The sequence below is a fragment of the Polypterus senegalus genome, chromosome 11, assembly GCF_016835505.1.
Source record: "Polypterus senegalus isolate Bchr_013 chromosome 11, ASM1683550v1, whole genome shotgun sequence".
Lineage (NCBI taxonomy): Eukaryota > Metazoa > Chordata > Cladistia > Polypteriformes > Polypteridae > Polypterus > Polypterus senegalus.
The window spans coordinates 65,026,223-65,036,564 of record NC_053164.1 but is presented as its reverse complement, the minus strand read 5'-3'; positions in this window follow the sequence as shown (position 1 = coordinate 65,036,564).

Here is a 10,342-nt window from a genome sequence, read left to right as displayed (position 1 = left end):
TACTCTGTATTGGCACACAAGCCTAAAGTTATAACTCTTTCATCATAAAATAAATGTCTACAAACAAAAAACAATTAAAGTTACTATTTACTTTCACTCAATTAAAAACACTATTCTCAGTTATTCCTTTATTATCATTTTCTGAACAACAGTAACTTGACATTGTCTTCTTCTTCTTCTTTCAGCTGTTCCCATTAGGTGTTGCCACAGAGGATCATCTAAAAAATTGTTGTCCGCATATTTTCTATAGAAAAAAATTATGCAACATTAACATTTTTTTTATCATGCTTGCACACTGCTTGCCACAAAGAGTGCACAATGCTGAGGGTTGACTAATTTTCAAAAATACAAAGCTATGCATGAGTTCATTACAAATGTCACATGGACCTATTTGCATGCTTGACCAAAATGCACCATGCCGCCACTCTCTGACACTTGGAAACTTGTTTCAAAGGGCATGTAAATTATAACATCACAAAACATAATAGGTATTGATTACCCAAATTGCTTTTTGCATACAGTTTTGTGAAACAGAAGGTTAAATTTTCTTAGTGTATAAATTCAGAATCAAAAAATATACAAAAAATTGTTTTGGAGTTTTTTTATGTTATTTTGGATTTGGAGTGAAAGTAATGTTCATCCCTAAAGGTCTTGCAATACAGTACACCCATTTTGGACCCGCACATTTATCAAAAAGGTTCCAGATAAAAACTGTTTCTTTGGAAATTCAACATGGCTTCTCACAATCACAAGATAACAAACAGACTACAGTTTTAAAGGAGACTCTAATCAGGGTGTCGGCCCATCAGACACGGTATACTCCTTAATCTCAGATGAGATTAAATATAGAGGAATAAAGGCTTTTATATACCGTATATACTCATGTTTAAGTCGGGTCTTGAAACCCAAAAAATCGATCATAAAATCAGACCCTGACTTATACAGCCATTCAAAAATGCGACACTTCATTTTTTTTTTACATCTTCTTGCCTCCTCCAATCTCGCGTCAGTTTCCCAGACACATCAAATTTTGTTGCAGCAGTGCAGTTACCAATTTCTTTTGCTTATTCAACAACGTTTAATTTAACACCATCGTAGATAAGGGATGCTCTAATGATAAAGGTGTATGAGGGTGTGAGATACAAAAAACACAAATCAGTGCAAAAGTTGCTTCCGAATAGTTTGGGTATTACCATCACGTAGGCACAATAGAGAGAGAAAGAGGTTAGGAGCACATGCTGATACAGCGCATTGCTGCACCCACATAGAAAAAAAGGCAGTGTGCTCCGTGGTTACACTCTCAGGTGGGCGTTAGCATATCATAATCCCTTGTACCAATAGCATGAATTTTCCACATTTGACTTATACGACCAACATTATAAAATGCCAGAAATTATACTGTAAAATCAAGCCCCAATTTATCCGCGGGAGAATTTATCCGAGAGTGTATAAGATATACAATACACCTTTCTTCCTGGTTCAGAGGTATACATTTCACTTTTTACAACAATTAAATATGAATTGCATTTCACTATTATTATTGCTTGCACATCACTAATACTAGTTTGTGGACTTATGGATGCGTTGTGTCATGGTGTGAAAGACCAATCGATCAGGTGCATGATTTTTGCTGAGGACATTGTGTTCTGTAGCACCAGAAAACAGAAGTGGCGAGGAAGTTGAAAGAATGGAGAAGGGCTTTGGAAGACAAAGAACTGAAGATAAATAGGAAGAAGACAGAATGTATGAGGTTTAATGATGATCAGGATTCAGAAGTGTGGGTAAGTTTAAACATCTAGGACAAGCGGTAGCCCAAGTTTAAAAATAAGGTTTTTAAAACACTTACAAGACTAGCAATGATGTATGGAACTGAGACATGGGTAGTAATGGGAGCGCAGGAGAAGAAGTTAGATGTGTCAGAAATGAGAATGCTGAGATGGTTTTGTGGAGTTAAGAAAAAAAGGACAGAATAAGAAACATGAGAGTCCAAGATACAAGAAAAGTGGGAGAAATATATAGAAAGTATAAGAAAGTAAGTGGAAGTGGTATGGACACGTGATGAACAGAGACAATGAATATATGGGCAATAGAGAGATGGGAATGGAAGTACAGCAGAAGAGACAGCGGGGAGACCACATTGGAGGTGGATGTTTAAAGTAAAAGAATATCTGAAGGGGAAGGGCTTGACTGGCGATAAAGTACAGGGCCAGGCTGTTTAGAGAAGGTTGACCAAGCACATTGACCCCACATAGAAATGGGAAAAGATGAAGAGGATGAAGGTCTTTGAATCAGACTGCTTATATTCCAAAATAAACAAATCAGTTTTGTTTTGTTTTTTTCTTAATCTGCATGGCCTCTAATAAAACAATTGCAACTTTCTGTCTTGTGTTACATTTTTGAATAAAAAGGGATTTACTTATTAAAAAGAAGTTGACACTTAAAAAACGTATTTTAAATTTCTTTGTGTCTGTAGTTTTAGGCACACACATTATGATATATTCATCCTCATTTGTAATTGAACTTGAAAACGGTGCCAAATAATAATTTTACACTTATTGTGCATTAGTGCATTAACTCAAATGGGAAACTTGGAGGAGATTCATAAATGATGTTTGTAATATTTATAATCTCTATTCTGCAACTTTCCATAGTTGGTCTAAAAGAGGTGCATTGTTCAGTTATCAGTGTACAAATGCAAAACAGTAGCCTTTCAGCTTTGTTTGCATTAAACAGAAACTTAAAAACAGCACTTCAAGCCATCAATGAAAAAATGTCGTACTTTGTGTGCACTGTTTTACTGATAGATGTTTTACAGGGTTCCCCTTAATTTTCACTTGAGCCCACTTGCCTAGTAACAGATATTGGTAAAGTTTTTTGATATTGACCGCCCTCCCTCCAAAAAATTAATGAACCCAGTTTTCTCATCTAAGCATTCTAGTTTCTTGGTAAATATTGACTGTTTTGATTAATGTACATTTAACACATTGCACTGGTCATTCAATCCAAACCAGGGCCTATTAGGTGGACAACAGGCACATGACTTCTTTTCGATGTAGTATATATTATTACAATCCTGACAAAGCATGCATTTCAAGTTTCCAATATACAGTCAACCCTCGTTTATCGCGGTTAATCCGTTCCAGACTCTGCCGCGATAAATGAATTTCTGCGAAGTAGGATTCTTTATTTATAAATGGAATATGTTCACAGTTAGAGCATAGAAAACCTGTTTATAACCTTCTAAATACATTTTCTAACATTATTAGAGCCCTCTGGACATGAAATAACACCCTTTAGTCAAATGTTTAAACTGTGCTCCATGACAAAACAGAGATGACAGTTCCATCTCACAATTAAAAGAATGCAAACATATCTTCCTCTTCAAAGTGTGCGTCAGGAGCAGAGGATGTCAGAGAGAGAGAGAGAGAGGGAGCGAGAAAAGCAAACAATCAAAAATCAATAGGGCTTTTTGGGCTTTTAAAGTGCGAGGCACCGCCGGACAAAGCAACTACAAGGAGGGCAGCAATGTGAAGTATTCTTTCAGCATTTTTTAGAGGAGCGTCCGTATCCTCTAGGCAAACAGCCTCTGTGCAAACAGCCCCTCTGCTCACACCCCCTCCATCAGGAGCAGAGAATGTGAGACAGAGTGAAAGAGACAGAGACAAGCAAACAATCAAAAATCAATATGTGCTGTTTGGGCTTTCAAGTATGCGAAGCACCGCATGAGAAGCATATCATATATCACTGAGGAGTTTTATTTAATATGTAATACGTGCTCTCCTTGGGTAGCTTCTCAGCCATCTTGCAATAGCGTCCCTTGTATGAAATCAACTGGGCAAAGCAAGTGAGGGAGCATGTACCGTAAATTAAAAGACCCATTGTCCTCAGAAATCAACAAACCAGCAAAAAATCCATGATATATATTTAGATATGCTTACATTTAAAATCCGCGATACAGTGAAGCCGCGAAAGTCGAAGCGCGATATAGCGAGGGATTACTGTATATTTCTTTAAAAATATGGACACTATTGAGTTGAAGTGTAAAAGTTTGTCTCCGTTGGTATTTTGATTCAGAATTTCAAAATCATACAAAATTCAGATTTAACAAATTAAATAATGAACTACACAAAACTCTTTGTCACAAGAATGACAAGCAGACATCATAAAGGTTTGGGGCAGCCACCCGTATGACTTTGTTGCAAAAAGGTAGTTAAAGATTGTGAGTTATTCAGAAGACTGGGACCAAAACAAAAGTGTCACTTATAGAAAAAATGGCAGCTTTAAATGTCAGTAGAGGAAGTGATGTCATCGGAGCTGGAACTGGAAATTACATCATCAGAGGCAGGACCAGAAGTGACGTCATCAGAGGTGAGAACTGGCAATGATGTCATCAGAGGAGCCGGAAATGACATCAACAAAGGTACCGGAACCCTATGGGATTTCCCAAGAATGGTCTGCAAGGAATCTAGATAAACAGTGTAACCCGCTGCCCCCTGGTCGGATGTGGAATTGCCATTATTCACGTGTGTGACACTCCTTTACTTTGGTTTTTAACATTATTTGCTGTATTTTCAGAAATTCTTTAAAAAATTCTGTGTTCATCTTTAATAATGTTTTTTGGCTATATTTATTTATTTAGAGCAGTGCAATATGTATTTATTTATTTACTGTGCTGTGGTTTCAGTTCTTCACAAATTCACAACTACTTTCCATCTGGCTGATGTTATAAGCACTGAAAACACTATACATTGTATTTAAATTTTGTGTTAGTGCTCTAAAAGTTTGACCAGGAAATGAATAACCATAAGAAGCGGGCAGGACGCATTTGCCTAACTAGCTAAAACAAACAACAAAAAACATCTGACCCAAAACACAAAACATAGTCATAGACAAAGTAATTCAATGCAGCTGGTCCTCAAACTAAGTAATCATCCATTCCATAATTAAACTTCATCTTTGTGGCGAATTTCCTCTGATAAATAACTGTTGGGCACCACCATCTTTTATAGGTGGAGAGTGAGGCAACAACTTGGGCATAGGTTTTAGAAATCTTTATAAAATATCAGTGAGCTATCTTTCAAAATGGCACCATGCTGAAGTCACCTTCAAAATGATAAAAATAAATAATCAATTAAAATAAAAATGTTCCAAAATATTCAAAAATTAATAGCAAGGTTTTTTGAAAATGTCCAAATAAGGATTCACACACATTGGTGTTTTTCTATCTTCTCACTTACTAGAGATACTGTTGGTTGTGTCAAGCACAAGAGTTCTGGGGACATCTTCAGGGTTCTGAAAAAGCAAGCAATAACACTACGAGTCGAGAGGGGCATTGTAGTTAACACCATCTTCATTTTCACCCACAGTTCAGAAGGGCTCCAGCAGTAGGATAAATTACTTCATTTCTGAATCCTCCATCAAGACTCTGCCCCTTCTGGGAGACATTTCAAAACCTGTAACCCTGGAGAAAAATGATCTGAAAAGTGAAATTGAATTTGAAGATGTTTTGTTGTTGTTGGCTTAAGTCATTATTTTGCACCTTTGAGTGCTATTCATTTGAAAATTTGCAACCTGTTAAACAGGTCTGCTCTTTTGGTACTCCAATTATTTGGGCTGACTCCTCTGGTTCTGTTTTACAGTTAGTATACTTGATATTATCCATAAGTTGTAACATTCTTCAACTAAAGAGCAACAAACTAGTTCATTTGTTATATTTTCACTTGACCATGGAAGACCAACATAAATTCAATCATAAAAACGGCAGATATACTCCCTGTGAATTTCCCCTTGGAATTAATAAAGTATCTACAGTATCTATCTATTTATCTATTGTGAGATATGGCTGGAGAGACTTTTATGTGCCCTATAACCTGGAAGTATGTCCTGGTCACAGGGACAGAGGAAATTACGTACTTCCAGGATGAAAAAGAAGAGCTTTTGATCTGACCCGGAAGTGCTAGGAAGTCACAGGGACTGAGGGTTCAGAAGCACTTCTGGGTCAAGGACTATAAAGGACTCTGGGAAATCCCAGACGGATGAGCTGAGCTGGGTGGCAGGGTGGCAACACGTCTGGGAGAGTGGAGGATTATTGATTATTGTGTTTATTTATTGTTTATTGTGTTTATTTATTATTGTGGAGAGGAGGGTGCTTTGTGCACATTATTATTATAAAATAAATAATTATTGGACTTTTATCTGGTGTCTGGCGTCTAGTCCAAGAGTTCAAGGGGACAACAGCGCCTCCTATCTGTCACAGTGGTGAAGTTAGCAGGATTCTCTGGCCGTTGGTTTGGCAGAGGACTTGTATATAAAAATTTCTGTGGACAGAGAACCCCAAAAGGACAGCATAGAGACTCACAGAAAAATCAGAAAATCGCCACAAACCCCATTTTCCAAGACCATCATGGGGAAAAAGAAGAACAAGCAGAGCGGTAACACAAGCGGAGATCTAGCTCTCGTCATTGCCTGCGCTTAAGACGAGCCATTTAGCGGCTACGCGCTTCAGGAGGATGATTGCAACGACGTATGTGCCGGGAGCGAACTTGAAAACATATTTAAAATAACGCATTTTCTCCTGTGCGCATACCTCCCAGTGGTCCATCCGGAGGTTCTGCGGGAGGCAGAAGAGAATCACGAAGACAGTGGTGCGCTGACAACCATGGAGCCGACGAGCGAGAAAGACTTCTGCATGTCAGGTGCCGGCGACGGACACGTGACCCACCCTGAAGGATTGTGGGAAGGAGAAGGTCCGTGTCCAGCTGCTTGTGGCTTCACCCAGGAAAGGACAGACTTAATTTTTCCTAAGGGGAAGGGGGAGGCGAGTGAAGCACCGCTCTCCCTACAAAAAGGTAAGGAGGTCTGGGAAATGACTGATCGGTCCGTCGATAAATTGAGACAGACGGATCACAGTCAACCAAAGGTGGCACCACGGACCTCTGAAAAAGAACTCCAAATCCCAGGCTTCCTTGTGGAGCCCGCCAGAGTACATACCAGGAGTGGGCGTGCTCATGGGCTCCCAGCCGGAGGGTAAGGCTAGTGATCTCCTGAGCATACCTCCAGCTGAATTAAATAACTTTTTGGATGTGCGCGAACTGGAGAAATTACTTCAGCCCTTGCACAGTTTCTTACAGGTTGTGCAGACAATCCAGAAGATCTTCGTGGACTTGGGAACAGCGGCTGAAGCTCCTATAAAAAGGCTTGAAGAGTACCTGCGGCCAATTTTTCTTGGGAGCCACCTGTGTTAAATAATGCGGTGGTACAGGTAAGCGAGACCCGTACCGTACATAATAGCGGGACGCAGTGTGAACCGGGCCCACGATTAATTAGTAGCGGGTGCCAAATCACTGAGAGAGTATGGAGTGATGACAGAAGGGACGGGGGAAGCACCGATCGAGCCGGAGCAGCTGAAAAGTGCTGTCTCCTGGAGCGACACAGTGCTGAAGACGCCGCCCCAGGTCAATTATAAATCAAAAGGGGTTCAAACAGAGAAGGGTCTCTCACTGATTAATATAGAGCAGCATTTCTCAACCTTTAAGTATCTACGACCCGTGTTTTCATAACAGTTTTAATCGCAACCCCCATAACGTTTTTTGAAAGGAGCCCACTAATACCAATTTGTTCTTTTTTAATTAATGATATATCATATATGCATATTTTATTATACTTACTTAACTTTTATCGACATTTATCTAACTTTAATTTTATTTTTCTAGTATCAGAATGTAGTTTAAGTTAATTTGTCTTGGTTTCAATAGATGTATTTTTCATATTTTTGATTCTTGTTTTCTTTTTTTCACATCTTTGCGCCCCCTTTTTGTTACTTTGCGACCCCCTGGGGGGCCCGCCCCACAGGTTGAGAACCACTGATATAGAGAGATTCAGACTGTAAATAAACCCCAGATTAAAAAGGAGATCCCGAATGAGAAACGGGGGTCTCCTGACACAATAGAGAGAGCTCAACTGCAGGGGTGGAACCCTCCTCAGTGGACAAAGGGGCGGAGCAAAAGTTCCCACACTGTTTCCAGTCACGCAGAGGGAGACCAGTAGGAGAACAGCGGATGTGCTACGAGTGCCGCCGACTTGGCCATGTATGGCGAAGTTTTCCTGGGAGGACTAGGAATAAAAGTTCTCATTTATATAATATTTCCCCAAGGTTCTCCCGGGAGTTTTCTGAACATCGCCAAGGCCCGACCAATAGCTCCTCCTGGAGGACGATGTCCCTCGCGGGGCTGGCCGCTTCGAACTATGGTTCTTCACTGTGGGGAGAGTACTGTGAGATATGGCCGGCCATTCATCCTGGCCAATACCCCCACGCCGCTAGATGGAGCCATTCCGGCAGCATGGAGGTGCCCCGAATTCCAGCAGGGCATCATGGATATTGGAGTTTTCTTTCACAGCCCTTCTGGATACCATGGGGGCCGCAAGGGGATGCTGCAGGAAGCCTCAGAGACTTTTATGTGCCCTATAACCCGGAAGTACGTCCTGCTTACAGGGACAGAGGAAATGACATACTTCCAGGATGAAAAAGATTTTGATCTGACCCAGAAGTGCTAGGAAGTCACGGGGACTAAGGGTTCAGAAGCACTTCCAGGTCAAGGACTATAAAGGACTCTGGGAAATCCCAGACGGAAGAGCTGAGCTGGGTGGCAGGGTGGCAATGCGTCTGGGAGAGTGGAGGATTATTGATTATTGTGTTTATTTATATGAGTATTGTGAAGAGGAGGGTGCTTTGTGCACATTATTATTATAAAATAAATAATTATTGGACTTTTATCTGGTGTCTGGCGTCTAGTCCGAGGGTTCAAGGGGACGACAGCGCCCCCTATCTGTCACACTATCTATCTATCTATCTATCTATGACAGCTGAGGGAGTTCACTCTACCAATGGAGCTGATGTTTGTAAGCATTAGAGGTGCCACTGAGCCCCAAACAAACCACAGACTCAGTAACACCCAATACAATTCCAGGGTCAAATAAATATAAACCCCATTTCCAAAAAAGTTGAGACACTTTCTAAAAATGCAACAAAAACTAAAATATGCAGTTTGGTATTTCACTTGAACTTTTATTTAACAGGAAAAGGACAAAGAAAATATTTTCAATGTTTTCATAGACAAACTTAATTCTATTTATTAAACAAGCAAATTTAGAAATTGATGCCTGCAACACACTCCAAAGAGTTGGGACAGAGGCAAAGTAAGACTGAAAAGGTTATATAAGTAACATTCTGGAAGGTTCCTCAAGTAGCAGGTTAACTAGTAACAGGTGTGGGCATCAAGATTGGGTATAAAAAGAACATCCACCAAAGGCTCAGTCTTTGCAAGCTTTGTGCTGAAATTCGTGAGAGAATTATCTGCCAATATAAAAAACTATCTTTCTCAGCATGAGATAGTAAAGAATTTAGATCTGTCACCATCTACAGTTAATAACACTGTGAAAAGATTCAGGGAGTCTGGAGAATTCTCTCTGTGTAAAGGCCAAGGGCAGAATCTGCTGCTGAATGTACGTGATCTTCAACCCCTTAGACGGTATTACATTAGAAACCGTCATGCTACTCTGCCGTAAATAACCACATGGGCTTGGGAGTACTTTGGGAAATCATTGTTGCTTAACACACTTCGCACTGCATCAAGAGGAAGCCATACATCAATTTTCTGCAGGAACATCGGTGAATTCTCTGGGCCTGACCTCATCTGAGATGAACCGAAAGACATTGGAAACGTGTTCTGTGGTCAGATGACTCCATGTTTCACCTTGTTTTTGGGAAAAATGGATGTCGGATTCTACATGCTGAAAAGGAAGCAGACTATCCAGACTGCTATCAACGAGAGGTGCAAAAACCAGCATCTGTGATGGCATGGGGATGAATCAATGCCCATGTCATGGGGGATCTGCATATATGTGAAGCCACCATTGATGCAGAGACATACATTGGACTGTCAGAGAGACATATGCTCCCATCAAGACAACGTCTTTTCCCAGGAACTCCATGTATATTTCAGCAGGACAATTCCAGGCCTCATTCTGCACAAATTACAAAAATATGATGTCACATACGTGGAGTTCGTGTGCTTGACTGGTCCGCCTGCAGTCGAGATCTGTCTCCTATTGAAAATTGTCTGGCGCATCCTAACGACGAGACTCAGACAACAACAACCACGGAATGTTGAACAGTCTTTTATACAGGAAGAATTGACAAAAATTCCATTTGTACAGTAAAACTGCAACAATTACTTTCTTCTGTTCCAAAGTGATTAAGAAGTTGTGACAGATAGAGGGCACTATCGTTCTCTTGAACCCTCGGACAATACGTGAGACACCAGGTAAAAGTCCAATAGTTGAC